The sequence below is a fragment of the Cynocephalus volans genome, chromosome X (genome assembly GCF_027409185.1).
Source record: "Cynocephalus volans isolate mCynVol1 chromosome X, mCynVol1.pri, whole genome shotgun sequence".
In the NCBI taxonomy this organism is placed as follows: Eukaryota; Metazoa; Chordata; class Mammalia; order Dermoptera; family Cynocephalidae; genus Cynocephalus; species Cynocephalus volans.
In genome coordinates this window covers 28,825,407-28,849,429 of record NC_084478.1, presented here as the reverse complement: position 1 = coordinate 28,849,429, position 24,023 = coordinate 28,825,407, and the positions used below count along the sequence as shown (strand labels likewise).

At 38.9% G+C, this 24,023-nt stretch overlaps 1 pseudogene; it reads left to right on the top strand.

The window, feature by feature from the left end:
• Positions 1-21,875: 21,875 nt before the first annotated feature.
• On the top strand, positions 21,876-23,713 carry LOC134367828 (probable ATP-dependent RNA helicase DDX53; annotated as a pseudogene).
• Positions 23,714-24,023: the final 310 nt, after the last annotated feature.

The following is a 24,023-nucleotide window of genomic DNA, read 5'->3' as shown; positions in this document are numbered from 1 at the left end:
ATGTCTAGATACAGATTTGGTTGTCACAACTTGGGGTGGTGGTGGTAGCATTGGCATCTCCTGGGTACCACTAAACACCCCACAATGCATAGGAGAGGCTCCCCACAACAGAGAATTATCTGGCCCAAATGTCAGTAGTGCCGTGGTTGAGACACTGTGCAATAAATTCAGCAAAAAGAAACAAGCAACAACAGCAAATCAAACCTAGTTGTAGAGATACTGTATTAGTCTGTTTCTGTTGCTTATAACAAAATATACGGAACTGGGTATTTTATAAAGAAATTGAAATTTATTGCTGACAGTTTCTGAGGCTGGGAAGTCCAAAGTCCAAGGAACATATCTGGTGGTGGTGACAGTGACCCTTCTCATTGCAAGAAGCAGAGAGAGCAGAGATGAACCTCCTCAATCTCCTTTTAAAGCCCTTCAAACCATGCCCCTGACCACAATTATTAATCCATTCACTACAGCATGGTCCTGCAATCTAATCACCTCTTCAAGGCTCCATCTTTAAGTTACCATAATAGGATTTCCCACCCTCTTAACACCATCACAGGGGTGGGGGATTCAAGGTTTGGGGGGTACAATCAATCCAAGGCAAAACCACGAAGGCACTTCAGGGAGGAAAACAAAAAGAGATTATATATTGTGCACTGTGTAATATAAACCCCCCTGTAAACATTCCTGTCTTTGTTGTAATCTGTGTTTCTGAACTGGAGTTGATTTTGTCCCCAGTTTGACATTTGGCAATGTCTGGAGACCGTTTTAGTTGTCCCTATCAGGGAGCAGAATTGCTACTGGCATCCAGCGGGCAGAAGTCAGCGATAAACACCCTATAATGCACCAGATAGCACCCTATGACAACTGATCTTTTGGTCTGAAATGTATGGTGTTGAGGTCAAGAAACTGGTTTACTTTGACCAATAAAGTTCTTGTGTGAGCAAATTGTTTCTCAGAAAGTCAAAGAAACACTGAGTTCTGCATCCAAATTGGAAGGGCTTGAAAACAAGGCACTGAACATGCACTGGCACAGGAGTGAAAGTATGAGGATTCAGCTGCCCTCAGAGTTTTTCCTATAAGATTCTTAGCATAGTGACTCACATTCAGTAGGTATTCCACAAATGTTAGATCCCTTTCACCCTCACTCTCCCATCACCCATTATACACTGCTTGTTCAGTATTCTGGGCGCTGCTCGGGCTATTCGCCCCGGTCTGGAATGTCCCTTTTCTTTCCTCTCTGCCAAGCCAAATCATAGTCATCATTCTGGGTCCAGCCAAAGTGCCACATTTTCCCTAAGTTCCTGTCTGCTCTCCTTCATTTCAAAACTTCTGTAGCTCTCCTTATCTAACAATAATGTTGACATTTATACTATACTAGTTTGCATTCCGACAGAGACAACGTTGAAAAATTCAAATGAATTAAGAGGAATTGCACAATCAGGTATTTAAATACATTATAAAAGTACAATACTTAAAACATTTTTATCCCATGTGATTGACAAACTGTGAGAGAGAACTGTCCAGAGATAAATCTGTATATAAATAAGGTATGTAATAAAGGTGAAATTTTAAATCAGAAAAGAAAGGAAAGTCTATTCTAAACTAACTAAATAAAATAAATAAATGAAAGCTATGTGATACATGCCAGAACAATTGATTAACAAAATTCTCCTGCCATTAAAAAGTAATCCACACTAGATTCTTGCTCTTTATAAAAGAGAAAAGAACTTGAAGCTTACATAGGAAAATAATTTCTGATATCAAAATGGAAAATAATTTTTAAACATAAAAGCAAACACAGAAAATTAATAGGTTTGACAACATAAAAATGAAAATCTTCTTAATGTCAAAAGTACCATCAAAGACACAGGAAACACCAGAATAATAATTTTAAATATATAACACAATCATAGTTATTTATATTTAACATACAGAGCTTTTTACAAAGAAAAAAAAGATGAATTCCAAAGTAGAAATTTGGACAGAAATGTAAAAGACAATTCACCAGAAAAGTGAAGAGTAATTGTGTTTAAAAGTGCTTGACTTCTTTATAGTGAAAGGAATAAAAATTAAACCAATGACATAACTTTTTCTCTGGAAAATTGGGCTAAGATTTGAAAGAAAAAAAAAACCCTGAAAATACCTAATGCTATAAAACATGCAGGGAAATAAACACCAGTAAATTACAATTTGGCATAATTATATTCCTTGGAAAGATAGTTGAAATTATGGATAAAATCTGTATATGTTTAATAGACTTTGCCCCAGTAATGTTACTTCTAGACATTTACCTTAATAAGATAATCACATATATACCAATATTTATGTACAAGACTTAAAGTGTTAATTTAAGTAAGTTTTTAAAAACCCCGAGGTCCGATGATAGGGCACTAGTTAAATGAATTGCAGCATATCTATTCCTGATTTGGAAGAATAGAAATCATTTTCTTAAAGAATGTTTAAGGAGTGGAGACCCGTGTGGCACTGGGGCTCACTCTTAGGCCCCAGAGGGAAGTGCCAACAGCTGCAGCAGCCTCTGAGGTGAGCTCAGACCTGCATGGCACCAGGGCTCAGTCCTAGGCCCCAGAGGGAAGCGCCCATAGGCCCAGCAAGTGCAGAGGTGAGCCGAGATCCATGTGGTACTGGGAGCTCAGTCTATGGCCACAGATTCTATAACAGGAGTCAAGGTGATGTTATATAGCAACTGCCGCACCTACTGTCACTGCAAGGACAGTTCACCAGCACAGTACCAGCCAGGGCCACTCTAAAGGCAACCTGCTGCTCACTTGACTACATAGATATAAGAAGGGTCACTAGTAGAGCCTGAAAATAGAGGAAGAAGTCTTTATCCTCATAGATAACCCCAGAGTAGTAGAAGAAGCAAGTCCTCTACCAGATGACCAAACATCAATGAAAAAATACTAGAACTACAAAAAAACAAGAACATATGACACCACCAAAGGAAGACAGTAATGCTCAAATTTCAGACCCCATAGAACATGGAATCCTTGAAATGTCTGAAAAGGAATTCTGAGCAATGATCTGAAGAAAAATCAAAGAGGTAAAAGAAGACTCAATTAGAGAACACAATGAAACAAGAAAAAATGTCCAGAACACGAAGGAGGAAATTTACAAAGAGATTGATACCTTAAAAAAAGAGTGTAGCAGAACTCCTAGAAATGAAAGACTCAGTCAATAAAATAAAAAACGTAACAGAGAGGTGAGCAGCAGGCTAGAGCAAGCAGAAGAAAGAATTTCAGATATCGAAGGTGGTCTTTCTGAAATAACCCAGGCAGTCCAAAAAAAAAAAAAAAAGGCGGGGAAAGAATTTAAAATATGGAAAAAAATTAAGAGAGATAGCAGACAAACTCAAGTGCTCTAGCATCTAAATTGTGGGTATTTCAGAAGGGCTGGAGAAAGGAAAAGATATTGAAAACTTCAATAACAGAAAACTTCCCAGGTGTAGGGGGAGATGCAGACCTTCAGATCCAGGAAGCTCAAAGGTTGCCAAACAGATTGAATCCAAAATGATCCTCTCTGAGAAACATTATCGTCAAATTTGCAAAGCTCAAAGACAAAGAGAGAATTCTAAAAGCAGCAAGAGAAAAATGACAAGTCACCTATAAGGGAACCCCTGTCAGACTAACAGCAGACTTCTCAACTGAAACCCTACAGGCCAGAAGAAAGTGGAATTATATATTCAAAATACTGAAAGAAAAAAATTGCCAGCCAAGAATTCTTTACCCAGCAAGGCACTCCTTAAGAAATGAGGGAGAAATAGTGCATTTCTCAGAGAAACAAAAATTCTGGGAGTTCACTACTGCACGACTAGGCCTGTAAGAATTTCTCAAGGGAGTCCTGCATCTGGAATCCGAAGAACAATATTCACTATCATGAATATACAAGAAAGAGAAAAACCTGATGTTAAAACAAAAATGCCAGTGAGAAAGAGAAAGAAGCTAAATCATGCCACCTCAAATTTCCAGCTAACACTGAAGAAGAGAAATAAAAGGGGAAGTAATGATCAAAAGATATTTGAATCATCTAAACAAAAAGCAACTAAATGACAGGAATTAAACAATACTTGTCAATAACTACCCTAAATGTGAATGCATTAAACTTCCCATCAAAAGACACAGACTGATTGATTGGATTAAAAAGCTAGACCCAAGTATATGCAGTCTTCAAGAGACCCACCTCATCTGTAGACGCACACAGAGACTAAAGGTGAAGGGATGGAAAAGGATATAACATGCAAATTGAAACCATAAATGAGCAGGAATAGCTATTCTTATATTGGATAAAATAGACTTTAAACCAAAAAACATAAAAAGAGACAGAGAAGGCCACTGTATAATGATAAAAGGATCTATCCAGCTAGAAGACATAACAAGCATAAATATGTATGCACTGAATATGGGAGCACTCAGATGCATAAAGCAAACACTCTTAGACCTAAAGAAAGAAATAGGACCTAATACATTTATAGTGGGTGACCTGAACACCCCTCTTCCAGTATAGGACAGATCTTCCAGGCAACAAATCAACAAAGAGACACCGAATTTAAACTACACCTTAAACCAACCAGACCTGTCAGATATATACAGAACTTTTCACCCAACAACCAAAGAATATACTTTCTTCTCATCAGCACATGGAACATTCTCCAGGATAGACCACATATTAGGCCACAAATCTAGTCTCAGCAAATTTAAATAAATTGAAACATCCCAAGTATCTTTTCAGACCATAACAGACTAAAACTGGAAATTAATAACAAGCAAGACTCTGGAAACTATATAAATAGATGGAAACTAAACAATAGGCTCCTGAATGACCTATGGATCCAAGAAGAAATCAAACAGGAAATCAAAAAATTTCTTGAAACTGATGAAAATAAAGACACATCATACCAAAACCTGTGGGATACTACAAAAGCAATACTCAGAGGGAAATTTATTGCAATAAATGCTTACATCAAAAGAATGTAAAGACTTCAAATAAATGACCTAACCCTATACCTCAAAGAACTAGAAAAACAGCAACAATCTAATCCTAAAGGTAGTAGACAGAGAGAAATAATTAAGTTCAGAGCAGTACTAAATGAAATAGAGACCCAAACAGCAATGGAAAAGATCAACAAAACAAAAAGTTTATTTTTTCAGAAGATAAATAAAATAGACAAACCATTAGCTAGGTTAACAAAATAAATAAATAAATAAATAAATAAAAGAAGAGAGAAGACCCAAATAACAAAAATTAGAAATGAAAAGGGGGACATTACAACCAATAGCACAGGAATATGAAGAATCATTAGAGAATATTATAAACAACTGTATGACAACAAAAATGAAAACCTGGAAAATATGGATAAGTTTCTGGACACATACAAACTACCCAGACCAAATCAAGAAGATATAGAAAACCTGAACAGACCGACAACAAACAACGAGATTGAAGAGGTAATCAACAATATTCCAACAGAGAAAGGCCTCCAGGTCTGGGTGGCTTTACAGCTGAATTAATACCAATTCTCCTAAAACTATTCCAAAAAACTGAGACAGAAGCCACTCTCCCAAACTCATTCGATGAGGCCAACATAACTTTGATACCAAAACCAGATAAAGAAACCAAAAAAAGAAAATAACAGGCCAATATCTTTGATGAACATAGACGCAAAAATCCTCAATAAAATATTAGCAATCAGAATACAGAAACACACTAAAAAAATTAAAAACCATGATCAAATAGGATTCATCCCAGGGATGCAAGGATGGTTCAACATATGAAAGTCAACACACTCAACAAACATCATGTTTGATGTTGATACATCACATCAGCAAACTCAAGGATAAAAACCATATGATTATCTCAATAGATGCTGAAAAAACATTTGACAAAACTCAATATGCCTTCGTGAGAAAGACTCTCGACCAATTAGGTATAGAAGGAAAGTATCTCAACACAATAAAAGCCATCTATGACAAGCCCACTGCCAGTATCATTCTGAATGGGGAAAAACTGAAGGCTTTTTTGTTAAGAACAGGAACAAGACAAGGATACCCACTCATACCACCTCTGGTACTAGCCAGAGCAATCGGGCAAGAGAAAGAAATAAAGGGCATCCAGATTGGAAAAGATGAAGTCAAACTGTCCCTATTTGCAGATGACACGATCCCATATATAGAAACATCTAAAGACTCTATCAAAAAGCTCCTAGAGCTGGCTAATAATTTCAGTAATGTTGCAGGATACAAAATAAATCCCTCAAATCAGTTGCATTTATATTCTCCAATAATGAACTAACAGAAAGAGAAATCAAGAAAGTAAGCCAAATTTCAATTGTCACAAAAAAATAAAATACCTAGGAACCAATTTAACCAAGGAGGTGAAAGATCTCTACAATGAGAACTACAAGCCACTACTGAAAGGAATTAAAGAAGACACAAAAAGATGGAAAGATATTCCATGCTCCTGGATTGGAAGAATTAACATTGTAAAAAGGTCTATATTACCCAGAGCAATCTACAGATTCAATGCAACCCCCATCAAAATACCAATGACATTCTTCACAGAAATGGAAAAACAATCTTAACATTCATATGGAATCACAAAAGACCCTGAATAGCCAAAGCAATCCTGAGCAAATAAATAAATAATTAATTAATTAAAGCTGGAGGCATAATACTACCTGACTTCAAATTATACAACAAAGCTATAGTAACCAAAACAGCAAGTACTAGCATAAAAAAATAGACAGGCAGACCAGTGGAGTAGAATAGAGAACCCAGAAATCACCCCTCAGGCTTACAGCCATCTGATATTTGACAAGGACAACGAAAACCTACATTGAGGAAAAGACTGCCTCTTCAATAAGTGGTGCTGGGAAAATTGGATATCCACATGCAGAAGAATAAAACCAGACATGTGTCTCTTACAATATACTAAAACAACTCAAAATGGATTAAAGACTTAAGTATAAGACCTGAAACTGTAAAAATACTAAGGGAAAATATTGGTGAATCACTTCAGCAATTCTTTCTGGGCACAGGCTTTATGAACATGAGCATGAAAGCACAAGCAGCCAAGGAAAAAGTAAACAAATGGGACTATATCAAACTAAAAAGCTTCTGCACAGCAAAGGAAACAATCAACAGAGTGAAACAATGACCTACAGATTGGGAGAAAATTTTTGCTAACTATGCATCTGACAAGGGATTAATTTCCATGATATACAAGGAACTCAAGCAATTACACAGCAAAGAACCAAATAACCCAATTAAAAAATGGGTGAAGGAACTGAATATACATTCTTCAAAGGAAGACATACAAAAGGTCAACAGGTACATGAGAAAATGCTCAACATCACTAGTCATCAGGGAAATGCAAATTAAAACCACATTGCAGTACCAACTCACTCCAGTTAAACTGGCTATAGCCAAAAAGATGGAGAATAACAAATGCTCATGAGGATGTGGAGAGAAGGGAACACTCCACACTGTTGGTGGGACTGTAAATTAGTACAACCACTATGGAAAACAGCATCGAGCTTTCTCGACAACTACAGATTGATCTTCCATATGATCCAGCAATCCCACTTCTGGGTATATACCAGAGGAATGGAAATCATCATGTCGAAGAGATACCTGCACGCCCATGTTCATTGCAGCTCTGTTCACAATAGCCAAGATATGGAACCAACCTAAATGTACATTGATGGATAATTGGATAAGGAAAATGTGGTATATATATACTATAGAATAACACTCTGCCATAAAAGAATGAAATCCTTCCATTTGCAACAACACAGATGAGCTTGGAGAAATATGTTGAGTGAAATAAGCAAAGCACAGAGGGATAAATACCACATGTACTCACTCATAAGTGGTTGCTAAGAGAGAAAGAAGGAACCAAAGAAAGACCACAGTGGTGTGTTGGACTTGCAGAGGGAGAGAACGTACCTAGGGATACAAAGTGGAGTGGAGGAAAGGGAGTTGGGTAGTGAAGTCGGGGATAATTGGGTGGGGGACATTGGGTATAATCGCAATTTGTACTAATGGGCATGCTGCCAGTATGGATCTAGCCATTACATTTTGGGCACGAGTAGTGACAGTCAGCTTTGTATCTCATGAATATTCATAATCAATGAAAAATGTACTGTGCAACCACAACAAAAGAAAAGCAAAAAGAATGTTTAATAGCATAAGGGAAAACAGATTATAAAATGACCGTGATTATTTTTAGAAAATTACATTGGCTTCAGTACTATGTTGAATAGGAGTGGTAAGAATGGAAATCCTTGTCTTGTTCCTGTTCTTAAAGGAAAAGCTTTCTGCATTTCCAGATTCATGATGACATTGGCACTAGGTTTGTCATATATGACTTTTATTGTGTTGAGATACTTTACTTCTTACCTAATTTGTTGAAAGCCTTTATTATGAAGGGATGTTGAATTTTGTGAAATGCTTTTTCTGCATCTGTTGAGATAATAATATGGTTTTTGTTGATTTGCACATGTTGAATCCCACTTGATCATAATCCCACTTGATCATGAATCCCACTTGATCAAGGTGTATAATCTTTCTGATGTGCTGTTATATTCTGTTTGCTAATGTCTTGTTGATAGTTTTTGTATCTATGTTCATCAAGGATATAAGCCTGTAGCTTTTTTGTTGTTGTTATGTCTCTGTCTGATTTGGGTATTATGGTGATGCTGGCCTCACAGAATGAGTTTGGGAGAACGGTCTTTGTTTCAATTTTTTGGAATAGTTTAAGGAGAATCGGTGTTAATTCCTCTTTAAAGGTTTGGTAGAATCCAGCAGTGAAGCCATCTGGTCCTGGGCTTCTCTTTGTTGGGAGAGTGTTGATTATTGCTTCAATCTCATTGCTCATTACTTACTGGTCTGTTCAATTTAAGTACTTCTTCTTGCTTCAGTATTGGTAGTTTATATGTGTCCAGAAATTTATCCATTTCCTCCAGATTTTCTTTTTTTTTTTCTTTATTTTATTTTATTTTATTTTTTTAAATTTTATTTTGTCGATATACATTGTAGCTGATTATTGTTCCCCATCACCAAAACCTCCCTCCCTTCTCCCTTCCCCCTCCCCCCAAACAAAGTCCTTTCTGTTTCCTTGTCGTATCAACTTCAAATAATTGTGGTTGTTATATCTTCTTCCCACCCCCCCGGTTTGTGTGTGTGTGTGTGTGTGTGTGTGTGTGAATTTATTTATTAATTTTTAGCTCCCACCAATAAGTGAGAACATGTGGTATTTCTTTTTCTGTGCCTGACTTGTTTCACTTAATATAATTCTCTCAAGGTCCATTCATGTTGTTGCAAATGGCAGTATTTCATTCGTTTTTATAGCTGAGTAGTATTCCATTGTGTAGATGTACCACATTTTCCGTATCCACTCATCTGATGATGGACATTTGGGCTGGTTCCAACTCTTGGCTATTGTAAAGAGTGCTACGATGAACATTGGGGAACAGGTATACCTTCGACTTGATGATTTCCATTCCTCTGGGTATATTCCCAACAGTGGGATAGCTGGGTCGTATGGTAGATCTATCTGCAATTGTTTGAGGAACCTCCATACCATTTTCCATAGAGGCTGCACCATTTTGCAGTCCCACCAACAATGTATGAGAGTTCCTTTTTCTCCGCAACCTCGCCAGCATTTATCGTTCAGAGTCTTTTGGATTTTAGCCATCCTAACTGGGGTTAGATGGTATCTCAGTGTGGTTTTGATTTGCATTTCCCGGATGCTGAGTGATGTTGAGCATTTTTTCATATGTCTGTTGGCCATTTGTATATCTTCCTTAGAGAAATGCCTACTTAGCTCTTTTGCCCATTTTTTAATTGGGTTGCTTGTTTTCTTCTTGTAAAGTTGTTTGAGTTCCTTATATATTCTGGATATTAATCCTTTGTCAGATGTATATTTTGCAAATATTTTCTCCCACTCTGTTGGTTGTCTTTTAACTCTGTTAATTGTTTCTTTTGCTGTGCAGAAGCTTTTTAGTTTGATATAATCCCATTTGTTTATTTTTCCTTTGGTTGCCCGTGCTTTTGGGGTCGTATTCATGAAGTCTGTGCCCAGTCCTATTTCCTGAAGTGTTTCTCCTATGTTTTCTTTAAGAAGTTTTATTGTTTCAGGGTGTATATTTAAATCCTTAATCCATTTTGAGTTGATTTTAGTATACGGTGAGAGGTATGGATCTAGTTTCATTCTCCTGCATATGGATATCTAGTTCTCCCAGCACCATTTGCTGAAGAGGCAGTCCCTTCCCCAATGAATAGGCTTGGTGCCTTTGTCAAAGATCAGATGGCAGTAAGTGTGTGGGTTGATTTCTGGAGTCTCTATTGTATTACATTGGTCAGTGTGTCTGTTTTTATGCCAGTACCAAACTGTTTTGGTTATTATAGCTTTGTAATATAGCTTAAAGTCAGGTAGTGTTATGCCTCCAACTTTATTTTTTTTGCTGAGCATTGCTTTGGCTATGCGTGGTCTTTTAGTGTTCCATAGAAATGTCTGAATAGTTCTTTCCATTTCTGAGAAAAATGTCTTTGGAATTTTGATGGGGATTGCATTGAATTTGTATGTCACTTTGGGTAGTATGGACATTTTCACTATGTTGATTCTTCCAATCCAAGAGCATGGGATATCTTTCCATCTTCTTGTATCCTCTCTAATTTCTCTCAGCAGTGGTTTGTAGTTCTCATTATAGAGATTTTTCACCTCCTTGGTTAACTCAATTCCTAAGTATTTTATTTTTTTGGTGGCTATTGTAAATGGGCAGGCTTTCTTGATTTCTCCTTCTGCATGTTCACTATTGGAGAAAAGAAATGCTACTGATTTTTGTGTGTTGATTTTGTATCCTGCTACTGTGCTGAAATCATGTATCAATTCCAACAGTTTTTTTGTAGAGGTTTAAGGCTGTTCGATATATAGGATCATGTCATCTGCAAACAGAGACAGTTTGACTTCATCTTTTCCAATCTGGATGCCCTTTATTTCCTTCTCTTCTCTGATTGCTCTGGCTAGTACTTCCAACACTATGTTGAATAGGAGTGGTGAGAGTGGGCATCCTTGTCTAGTTCCTGTTCTTAAAGGAAAAGCTTTCAACTTTTCCCCATTCAGGATGATATTGGCAGTGGGTTGGGCATATATGGCTTTAATTATGTTGAGATACTTTCCCTCTATACCTAACTTATAGAGGGTCTTCGTCAAGAATGAGTGCTGAACTTTATCAAATGCTTTTTCAGCATCTATAGAGATGATCATATGGTCCTTGTGTTTGAGTTTATTAATATGGTGTATCACATTTATTGATTTGCGTAGGTTGAACCAACCTTGCATCCCTGGGATGAATCCCACTTGATCGTGATGAATAATTTTTCGTATGTGTTGCTGTATTCTGTTTGCTAGTATTTTAGTGAGGATTTTTGCATCTATATTCATCAAGGATATCGGCCTGTAGTTTTCTTTTTTGGTTATATCTTTACCTGGTTTTGGTATCAGGATGATGTTTGCTTCATAGAATGAGTTTGGGAGATTTGCGTCCGTTTCAATCTTTTGGAATAGTTTGTAAAGAATCGGTGTCAATTCCTGTTTGAATGTTTGGTAAAATTCTGCTGTGAATCCATCTGGTCCTGGGCTTTTCTTTGTTGGGAGCCTTCTGATAACAGCTTCAATCTCCTTTATTGTTATTGGTCTGTTCAAATTTTCTACGTCTTCACGGTTCAGTTTTGGGAGCTTGTGTGTGTCTAGAAATTTATCCATTTCCTCCAGATTTTCAAATTTGTTTGCGTATACTTGTTTATAGTAGTCTCGAATGATTCCTTGTATTTCAGATGAATCAGTTGTAATATCGCCTTTTTCATTTCTAATTTTTGTTATTTGAGTCTTCTCTCTTCTTTTTTCTGTTAGCCATGCTAATGGTTTGTCAATTTTATTTATCTTTTCAAAAAACCAACTTTTTGATTCGTTGATCTTTTGAATGGTTTTTTGGTTTTCAATTTCATTCAGTTCTGCTCTGATCTTAATGATTTCTTTCCGTCTGCTAACTTTAGGTTTGGATTGTTCTTGTTTTTCTAGTTCTTTAAGGTGAAATGTTAGGTTGTTCACTTGCCATCTTTCTATTCTTCTGAAGTGAGCGTTTAATGCAATAAATTTTCCCCTCAATACTGCTTTTGCAGTATCCCACAGGTTTTGGTATGATGTATCATTGTTTTCATTAGTTTCAAGAAATTTTTTGATTTCCTGCTTGATTTCTTCTTGGACCCATATGTCATTAAGTAGAATGCTGTTTAATTTCCATGTGTTTGTATATTTTCCAGAGTTTCGTTTGTTATTAATTTCTAGTTTTAATCCATTGTGGTCTGAGAAGATACATGGGATAATTCCAATTTTTTTGAATTTATTGAGACTTGATTTGTGACCTAATACGTGATCTATCCTGGAGAATGATCCATGTGCTGATGAGAAGAATGAATATTCTGAGATGGTTGGGTGGAATGTTCTGTAGATATCTGCCAATTCCAATTGGTCTAGAGTCTTGTTTAGATCTTTTGTTTCTCTACTGATTCTTTGCCTAGATGATCTGTCTAATATTGACAGTGGGGTGTTCAGGTCCCCTGCTATTATGGTATTAGTGTCTATTTCCTTCTTTAGGTCTAATAGAGTTTGTTTTATAAATCTGGCTGCTCCAACATTGGGTGCGTACATATTTATGATTGTTATGTCTTCTTGATGGATCAGTCCTTTTATCATTAAGTAGTGTCCCTCATTGTCTCTTTTTATGGTTTTTAGTTTAAAGTCTATTTTGTCAGATATAAGAATAGCTACTCCAGCTCGTTTTTCTTTTCTGTTTGCATGGTAAATCTTTTTCCAACCTTTCACTCTTAGTCTGTGTGAATCTTTATGGGTGAGGTGGGTCTCTTGTAGGCAGCATATAGTTGGGTCCTGCTTTTTGATCCAGTCAGCCAGTCTGTGTCTTTTGATTGGGGAATTTAAGCCTTTTACATTAAGAGTTGTTATTGAAAGGTGTTGATTTATTCCTAGCATTTTATTGGTTGTTTGGTTGTCTTAGGTGTCTTTTGTTCCTTGCTTTCTGATTTACTGTTTGCTTTCTTTGTTTGTTGGTTCCTTAGGTTGTAGATAGTGTTTTTGTTAGCTTGTTTTCTCTTCATGAATGCCATTTTTATTATACTAGCAGGTTTAGAATTTTTCTTGGGTTTTAATGGCAGAGGTAGTTATTTTTTAGGAACCAAACCCAGTACTCCCTTGAGGATTTCTTGTAGGGGTTGTCGTGTGGTAGTGAAATCCCGCAGTTTTTTTTTGTCTGAGAAATATACTATTTGCCCCTCATTTCGGAAGGATAGCCTTGCAGGGTAGAGTATTCTTGGCTGGCAATCTTTGTCTTTTAGTATTTTGAAAATATCATCCCATTCCTTTCTAGATTTTAGGGTTTGTGATGAAAAGTCTGATGTTAACCTGATTGGGGCTCCCTTATAGGTGATTTGACGCTTCTCTCTTGCAGCTTTTAAGATTCTCTCTTTGTCTCTGAGTTTTGCCAATTTGACTATGACATGTCTTGGAGAAGGTCTTTTTGGGTTGAATACATTTGGAGATCGTTGAGCTTCCTGGATCTGAAGATCTGTGATTTTTCCTATACCTGGGAAGTTTTCTGCCACTATTTTGTTGAATATGTTTTCAATGGAATCTCCATTTTCCTCCCCTTCTGGAATACCCATGACTCGGATATTTGATCGCTTAAGGTTCTCTGATATCTCTCTCAGATTTTCTTCCATGTCCTTGATTCTTTTTTCTTTCTTTTTGTCTGCTTGTGTTATTTCAAACAGCCCATCTTCAAGTTCAGAGGTTCTCTCTTCAACTTCGACAAGCCTGCTGGTTAAACTCTCCGTTGTGTTTTTTATTTCGCTGAATAACTTCTTCAGTTCTGCAAGTTCTGCTACATTTTTTTTCAGGACATTGATTTCCTTGTATATTTCCTCTTTCAGATCCTGTATACTTTTCCTCATTTCATCATGATGTCTAGCTGAGTTTTCTTGTAGCTCATTCACTTTCCTTAGAATTATCACTCGAAATTCCTTGTCAGTTATTTCAAGGGCTTCTTGTTCTATAGGATCTAGAGTTTGAGATTTATTAACTTTTGGTGGTGTACTTTCTTGATTTTTTGTATTTCTGGTATCTTTTTTTTGGTGTTTATTCATTGTGGCAGGGGGTTTCACAGTCCACCGGTTTGAGACTAATGACTAACTAGGATTTTGCTGTGATTGCCAATTTGGTATGGCTCCCTCCGTGACTGCTCAGTTGGCCTCTAGTGCCTTGTGTGTGTGGTTGCCTCGGGTCTTGGGCTTTTCCGGGGAGCCACCTTTCTGGTCAGCTTGGACTCTGCTGGGCTGGTGGATCATGTAACACAGGGTGTGTGATCTCTGTTCAGCTTTCACTTCCTGTGCAGGACTTCACCCTGTTCCGTGTGCTCTGGCCCAGGCTGTTAGATCGTGCAGTGGCGACCCCACTGGGTATGTGGTTTCTGTCGAGTCTCCGCCTCCCTGGCCGCACGTCTCCCCGCTCTGTGCGCACTGTGCTGGGCTGGGGCGTGTCTTCTGCAACCCTCGTCTGTAAGCTGGGCCTTCAAGACCCTGCTCGGCACCGCCTCGCCCAGGAAGTGTACCAGGTTTCTGCTAGGCACAGACGACCGGTCTCTCTGGGTGCCTTTGTAGCATTGTGTAGATCTTTCTCGGGTCTTGTTCACCTTTGTATCCCCCCCGGTATAAACCGAGTCTAGCGCCCGCCTGCAGCCTGCTCTCTGGCAGGTTCAAGCGGACCTGGGAACTCTCCTACCACACTATTCCCAACCAGAAATTCATTAGGCATTTTTCCAAACTGGTGGCCGCAGAGATGGTATCTGCCTCCCAGTAACAGGAAGTTTACCGGGCGCCGGAGTCCAGGGTGTGGTGGAGTGACAGTCGGTCCGCCTGTACTTCCTTGCTCTCCCAACACTGGCCGGGGACGCCCCACGGCACCAGCCCCGCCAGAGAACCGCGGAGGGAGAGGGAGAGGAGGCCGGCCCGCAGGCTCCGGTAAGCCCCGCGCCAGGCCAAGCAAGTGGGAGGGCTCAGTGATGGCCGAGCTGGGCGGAGCTGCCCGCACCTGGGAAAATGGAGGCAGCACCGGGGGCGGTGTGTGGCCTGGTGATGCAGGCGGGAGCCGCGTGGGCATCCACCCCCCGAACAGATCTGTGCCAGGGATCACTCACAGTGCTGTGCCAGGTCGAGCGCTCACTCTGTCTCTGGTTTGCCATCTTCCGTGTTCTCGGCTGCTGCCGCCTCGGGCTGTTCAGTCGCGGCGCGGCTCGGGCGCTCCCAGGAATCTTCTTTAATGCCGGCCTGAAACCTCGAATCCTGAATAGGGCAGTTGGCCGCCTTCAGCGCGGCCCCGGCCTCCGGGGTCCTGTCTGCATCCACAGCAGCCCTGGCGCTGTGTTCCCTGTTTCGAGACTCGCTTTTGCAGCTAAGAAACAGTTCTATTCCTGCTCCACACTTCAAAGCTGTTGCCTATAAATGAGGCAGCCTCTCCTGCCGGGGGCAGAGTGGCGTTCAGCCCCCATGACCGGCCAGCAGCTGCAGTCCTCCCTTAAGAGATGGCAAGAGAAAGGTCCACAAGTTTCCTGGCTGCCTGAGGCCCAGTGGCCGCCTTTTCCACCTCAGCTACTCCACGCCAGCCGCCGCAGCCGCCGCCATCTTGAAACCCCCTGGGTTTATTTCTTCCCTCCAGATTTTCAAATTTGTTGGCACATATTTGTTTATAACAATCTCTAACTCTTCTCTGTATTTCCGTGGTATTGGTCATAATGTCTCATTTTTCATTTCTGATTTTTGGTATTTGGATCTCCTCTCTTCTTTTTTTAGTTAGTCTGGCCAATGACTTGTCTATTCTGTGTTTCTTTTCAAAAAAACACAACCTTTGGTTTCGTTGATTTTTTTGTACCATTCTTTTGGTCTCTATTTCATTTAGTTCTTCTCTGATTTTAATTACTTGTTTCTGTCTACTGCTTTTGGGATGAGATTGTTCTTGTTTTTCTAGTTCTTTGACATTTAAAGTTAGGTTGTTTATTTCTATTCTTTTGAATCAAGCACTTATTGCAATAAACTTCCCTCTTAGTACTGCTTTTGCAGTTTCCCATAGGTTTGGGTAAGTTGTGCTTGTGTTTTCATTTGTTTCAAGAATTTGTTTTGATTTCCTGCTTTATTTCTTCTTTGACTCATTGGTCATTCAAGAGCATGTTGTTTCATTTCTATAAGTTTGTATAGTTTCCAAAGTTTTGTTTGTTGGTAATTTCTAATTTTATTCTCATATATATACATATATTCACCATATATCAAAATCAACTCAAAATGGATTAAAGACTTAAGTATTAGACCTGAAACCATAAAACTCCTAAAATAAGACAGAGAGGAAACACTTGAGGATGTAGGTCTGGACAAAGACTTTGTGAAAAAGATCTCAAAAGTACAAGCAACCAAAGAAAAGATAAACAAATGGGTTTATATCAAACTAAAAAACTCCTCCTGTACAGCAAAGGAAACAATCAACAGAGTGAAATCACAACCTACAGAATGGGAGAAAATATTTCCAAATTATACATCTGACAAAGGATTAATATCCAGAATATACGAGGAACTCAACAGTATACAAGAACTTAACAGTAAAACAAACAAACAAAAAAATCCAATTAAAATATGGGCAAAGGAGCTGAATAGGCATTTCTCAAAGGAAGACATACAAATGGCCAACAGGTACATGAAAAAATGCTCAACATCACTGAAATGTAAATCAAAATCACATTGAGATATCCTTTCACCCCAGTTAGGCAGGCTATTATCAAAATGACAGAGAATACCAAATGTCGGCTAGGATATGGAGAAAGCGGAATGCCCCTACAGTGCTGGTGGAACTGTAAATTAGTACAGCCACTATGGAAAACAGTATGGAGGTTTCTCAAACAGCTACAGATAAAACTATCCTATGATCCAGCAATGCCACTACTGAGTGTATACCCAAAAGAATGGAAATCATCATGTCAAAGGGATGCCTGCTCTCCCTTGTTCATCGCAGCTCTATTTATAATAGACAAGATATGGAACCAACCTAAATGTCCATCAGCGGATGACTGGATGGGAAAATGGGGTATACACAATAGAATACTACTCAGCCATAAAAAAGAATGAAATTTTGCCATTCACAGCAACATGAATGAGCTTAAAGAAAAATGTTAAGTGAAATGAGACAGGCACAGAAAGAGAAATACTGCAAGTCCTTACTCATAAGCTGGAGGGAGGGTGGGAGGAGAGAAGGCAGGAAGGCTTCCCTGAACTTTCCCCCAAGGCCACATTGCGTTTTCTTTCCCCTGAAAGTTTAACATCCTTCTATCTCTCATCTCATACCTCCTCTAGTGACAGATCAGACCTAACTCCCTTATAGGCCTTTACCTCAAGTTTCCATCCACCCAGACCTCCCTCCAGCCTGTAACCATGAGTAACAACTCATAGCACCCTGACTTGTGTTTGCTAATTGTCTTAGTCTGTTCAAGCTGCTATAAGAAAACACCACAGACTAGGTTGCTTATAAACAGTAGAAATGTATTTCTCACAGCTCTGGAGACTGGGAAGTCCAAGATCAAATCACCAGCAGACTCAGTGTTTGGTGAGGGCCTGCTTCTTGGTTCACAGCAGTCTTTTCACTGTAGCCTCACATGGCAGAAAGGGCAAGGCGTCTCTCTTGAGCCTCTTTTATAAGGGCATTAATCCCATTCATGAGGGCTCTGCCCTCATGACCTAAACACCTCCCAAAGGCCCCACCTCCTCATACCATCATCTTGGAGGTTAGGGTTTCACCATATGAAATTTGGGGGGACACAAACATTCAGACCATACTAATGTTCTAGATCAATGCTTATAAGTACTTAGGTTTCATATACCAGTAACATTTCAAAGCCTAAACTTGCCACTGGCACTAGTTTTACACTCTTTCTTGCCCTAGGAAAAATCTTTTAAAATCACTTGTTATCGTCATTCCATTTTTAAAAGGATATTTTACAAAAAATAAAAGGCCATAATGTTAAAATAAAATAAAAAATTTAAATTGAATGAATTTATATTTGTGAAAAAGAAAAATATTATCCTTAGTTTTTCATTTTGATGTGGACCAGAGGAAATTCTATTGGGGAAATCCTTGGACAGGCATTTGGTGACCTCCGTAGTTGTCTCTCAACACCTTTGATTCCTATACCATGGATAATTGACACTGGGAGAGTTCCTACTACGAACCAACTTCTGTATCTTTATATGTGTCTCTATGTGTGTATGGGATAGCTATTAGCATGCTATTCTACAGATAGCAAAACTAAGGCATAATAAGTTTGGAACTTGCTCAAGGACTCACAGAAAATAAGTGGTGGAAGTGAGATTTGAACCCAGTTATTTAGGCTCCAGTGTTCTTGACTGCTATCCCACACCGCTGCAACTTCTTTCAACTCTATGGTATGAGTATGGTTCTATGCACAAAATAAACACACCAGTATGTGCAATGATCATGGTAGTTTTTGCCATAATATATCACATCTTCTGAACAGAGTAATGGCCCGATATATGAAGAGTCTTCAAAAGGTTCATGAAAAGATTCATATTATCTTTTATATTTTAATTCTATTTTCCTATCAACTTTTTGAAGTACACTCACATATCATCCCAAGAAGACTATTTCTGAAAAGGGTATTTATAAATTGTAAAGTGCTGTATGGATGTAAAATCTGCTATAATTAGTATAATTATCAACACCAACTAGAATTTAAAAAGTCAAGTTTTTCTTAGGTCATCAAAGAAGGTTTATTAAATAAAACACTATTTCTAAGGGAATCCCATCTACAATATTTTAGGCCAGCAGAATTAACTAATTTATAGGAGAGTTTGTGGAAATTAGAGTTATTGAAAATTAGCTCAATTCACTGCCTGCATTATTTTACTACCTTGCTGTTGCCTATAAGGTCCTAGGGACCACCCTAAACAAAACGTTGGGTTGTCTTAAACACATTCTTGTCATTCCTTACATCACCTTTCTTCTTACCTTGAGACAAACTTTACCTAACCTTTACCAGAAACTCAATCCCTTCACTCTTTGTCTCTCTGCCCAACAAGAACCTCTTAGCCAGTTACTTCACTCGAAAGCATCTGACAACATCGCACTTTTGTGTTTTTTCAAGAGCATGGTAATAAAGCACCATGATAAGCCACAGGGGTTTATATTGAGTGGGAACATTTCAGACACAAGGGACAAAACTACTGTAGAGATACTTGAAGAAAAGAATGTTATACTGGTGGCCCTTAATTAGATAACAACCAATTTTTCCAACTGATAAGGTCCATCATAGATGGTAATGAATGACACTGAAGGCACAATCCCTCTCTGTACTTGCGATACCCATAAAAGTCTCCTATCAGTTCTGTATGATCCCAGTAATTCACCACAATGGATTTCACCTTAAAGTGCACTGCTCTCTACTCAAATTTTACAGCTACCCCTCTCCCAATAACATGACCTTCCTTCACTTCACTTTCAAGGCTTCTTCTATTCTTCCATATCACTCACATAAAACAACAGTAAAAGCTAGTCACCTTATAGCAAAGGAATACAAGCCCCTGTCCACAAGTCAAGGAATGGTTCTGGGTTTATATCTCAATATAAATGCATTATTGAAAAACTGATGGTATAAATTCACTAGTTTAGTTAATAGTAACACACTAATAGTGATTTCCTATATTTGACAAATAGATCACGGTAATGTGAGATGATAAGATTAGAAGAAACAAACAGGTTGAGGGGTATATGGGAACCCCCCTATACTATCTGTGTGACTGTTCTGTAAATTTGAAAGTATTCCAAAGAATAAGTTTATTCTAAAAATTGATGAGGAGGTCCATTGGCCAATTCCTTTGGGAAACTTTCAGTTAAGAAATTAATTATCTCAATGCTTGTAATTATCAGAGCTTTGGGACTATCTATTAAGCATTATAACTTTATCAGAGGGAATGTATGGTGCTGCATTTTCCAAACATATTTGGACAGAACCCTTTTTTCTTTCTTCAAAAAGTTTCTTTCCAGAAAAGTGCTGACATAGAGAAAGTTTTTCCCAACGTGTTACAGACTCTTATCTTATACTGGACCATGTTCAAATTTTAATCAGCATCTTTGTCTGAAGAGAGAAAGAAGCCATGAACATTAAATTGGCAGAAGATTTGAAACTAGGGATAATATGATGGATGAGAAAATAATCACTAAAATTAAACTTAATAGGCTACGTCAATTGACCAAACTTAATGGGATGAATATAAAAGGATAAACATAGAGTTTACATTTAGTTAAACGAATTAAAAACAAAAAATCAACAGAGTAAGTTCAGGATGAAGAAGAACGGACTTAAGTGCCCATTATGTTACTACGAACAGCTTTGTGTCTCAGGAGATCTTAGGTCAAATTAGTAGAACTGCCATGCTCGGTGAAGAGGCCCTAAAAGTACTTTTATGGTAAGGCCATTTCTGCAGATCTTTTTTTTTTTTTTTTTTTAAGATCTATGTGCTGCATAAGAAAAGGTCCTCATTGAGACATTTCCAAAGCAGAGGGAACAGGATGATGTGGATCTGGGAAACTATGTCATAGCAAGAAATGTTGAAGAAACTCAAATGTTACCCTGATGAACAAACATCCTAACGGGATTTGACAGTGGTCCTTACATACACAGGGATACAAGGAGAATGAAATCTATTCTGTGTAACTTCAGAAGTCAGAAGAAGGATCTAAGGAAGCAAGTGGAAGCACATCATCTCTGTGACCATTAAACAGCCTCACAAAAGAATGAACATCCTTGAAATGAAGTGAGCTTCCTGCCTCTGGGATTGTTCAAATAGAAGCTGGATGCCCAGCTGTCCAGATTGCTGCCAGGTTGTCTTCTGCATTATACCTGATAAATGACTTCTACAGAACCTTCTAGTGCTAAGATCTCAGAATATATGAAACCACAGGGAAAGGGAAAAAATTAAGAGGCACCGAGAAGAATGACAAACCGCTGAAAACACCCCCAAAGGTCCCTCAGGCCGCACTCTGCCTCTCTTCTAACCATCATCCCTGTGATAATATCTGGAAACTGCCTGGACAAGTGCTGGGGTTTAGCTGAAAAATCAGAGGCAAAATGCCATCCCTGAGTATGTACCTGAGAGACCATTGATGGTATAATTTAATTTACACTAGAGGGCAGGGGAGTGATGAATTCCTCTAGACCAAGTATTGTTGATACTCCAAAAGAAATGTACCAAAACAAATAAACACATAAACACACAAGTATACAAACAAATAAGTTAATTTTTTAGAACTCTATTTTTTTCTCCTATGGAAATAATGGGCCTATAAAAAGTTCAATGTGTACAAATTTAAGGCCTGCTTCAAGGTTGCCCCCAAGCTGAGCCAGAACTATCATGACGAGAGTGAGAGCGAGCTGGACACTCAGGTCACAAAAGTTAGGAAGGCGCTCTCTCAGGGTCCTGTAATTGCTGGCAGGGTCAGCCCCTGAGAGGGAGTGCCTCTTTAAATGTACGTCACAGCCACCTGCTTACATCACACTAGTCCCGGCCCCGTGATTGGTCAGGCATTCAACGCCCCTCCCCTCTGCAGCCTCAAACACTGGTTGCTTAGGTAACAGCCGCTTCAAAGCCTGCAGAGTGGGAGGCGGCAGACCAGACCTTCTCGCATCTCCTGACCGTATGTAGGCCAGAAGCTGGCACCGACACTACCTCTACCCTACAATGTCCCGGGTCCCGGACTGGAAGAGGGCAGAGCGTAGTCCAGGAGCTCCTGGGGCCAGCTGCGATGACAGAGGTGGCAGAGGCAGCAGTTGGAATGGCCCCTCAGGCGGTTTGGGGCCTAGAGCCGCAGGCTCCCATGAACCACCACTCTGCTTTAGACTGGAGAACCACCTGGTTGGCTCAGTCATTGGTCGTGGTGGGTCAAAAATAAAAGACCTACAGCGTTCGACAAACACTAAAATACAGATAAAAAAGGGGGATTGCGAAGCAGTAGTGAAAATTTTTGGCAGCAAAGATATGAAAGCAAAGGCCAAGGCAGCTATAGATACTCTTATTAAAAGACAAGAAAGGTACCGTTCAGAATGGATGTGGATAATGCTGCGTCCCAACCTCCTGTTGGGAGAGACGTAAGCACAGTTAACGTTGTCAGAGAAGCTCCGCCATTGATGGATTTGGATCGTATTAAGGCAGAAGCCGTGGCGTGGGAAAAAAGAAAGTGGGCAGATTTACCACCAATTAAGAAAGACTTTTACACAGAATCCAAAGCTACAAGCTCCATGTCTAAAGAACAGGTAGACAAGTGGAGGAAAGAAAATTACAACGTAATGTGTGATGACTTGAAAGATGGTGAGAAGCGTCCCATCCCTAATCCAGCTTGTGAATTTGAGGACGCTTTCCGTCCGTACACAGAACTTATGAAAAGCATAACAAGGGCGGGTTTTCAAAAACCAACACCAATTCAGGCACAGGCATGGCCCATTGCCTTAAAAGGAGTAGATCTTATAGGAGTTGCCCAAACTGGCACAGGCAAAACATTGTCCTACTTAATGCCTGGGTTTACTCATCTTGATGGTCAACCGATATCTAGAGAACAAAGGAATGGACCTGGCATGCTAGTCCTCACTCCCACCAGAGAATTAGCTCTTCAGGTGGAAGCTGAATGTTCTAAATATTCATATAAAGGTCTGAAAAGTATTTGTATACATGGTGGTAGAAATAGAGAAGGACAAATTCAAGGCATTACCAAAAGTGTAGATATCATTATTGCAACTCCTGGAAGACTGAATGACCTGCAAATGAATAAGTTTGTTGACCTACGAAGCATAACCTACTTGGTCTTAGATGAGGCAGATAAAATGCTACATCTGGGGCTTGAGCACCAGATTAAGAAAATTTTGTTAGATGTGCGCCCAGATCGGCAGACTGTTATGACAAGTGCAACTTGGCCAGATTCTGTCCGTAGACTTGCACAGTCTTATTTGAAAGAGCCTATGATTGTTTATGTTGGCACTCTGGATCTAGTTGCTGTAAACACAGTGAAGCAAAATATAATCGTTACCACAGAAGCAGAAAAACGAGCTCTTATCCAAGAATTCCTAGAGAATATGTCACCAAAAGACAAAGTCATAGTGTTTGTCAACCGAAAACTTGTTGTTGATGACTTATCAAGTGATTTTGGTATCCAAGGCCTCCCTGTGCAATCACTACATGGTGACAGAGAGCTATGTGATCGAGAGGAAGCATTAGAAGACTTTAAAAGTGGAAAAGTGAAGATATTGATTACAACTGATTTAGTATCCCGAGGACTTGATGTTAACGATATCACACACGTATATAATTATGATTTCCCACAAAACATTGAAGAATATATCCACAGAGTAGGACGTACTGGACGAGCAGGAAAGACTGGAACGTCAATTTCCCTTATCACTCAAGATAATTCAAAGATTGCCAATGAATTGATTCAAATTCTGAAAAGAGCAAATCAGAGTGTCCCAGAAGATCTTGTAGCGATGGCCAAGCGATACAACTTCCATAAACAAAAAAAGGGGACACAGAAAAAAGACCAGGAAAATCTTGAGGAAAACCCAAGAAGAATTATGTTTACATTGAAAAGTTGTACCAGCTACGGGAAGATTTAAGGCATGTTGAACATACACAGTATTCAAGATACATAAGAAAGTTATTGGAAACATACTGGCAGTTTGAAGACATAACTGATTCTTAAATAACTCTAAGCTTTCAATATTGTGTATGTTCTTTAATAAAAAAATGTTTTTAAAATGAGAGCGTGAGATACTTTGTGGGGAAAAGTTGAATGCTATGTATTGGTAAAATCTTGTTTCTTTAATAGTCTGCCATGTCGAT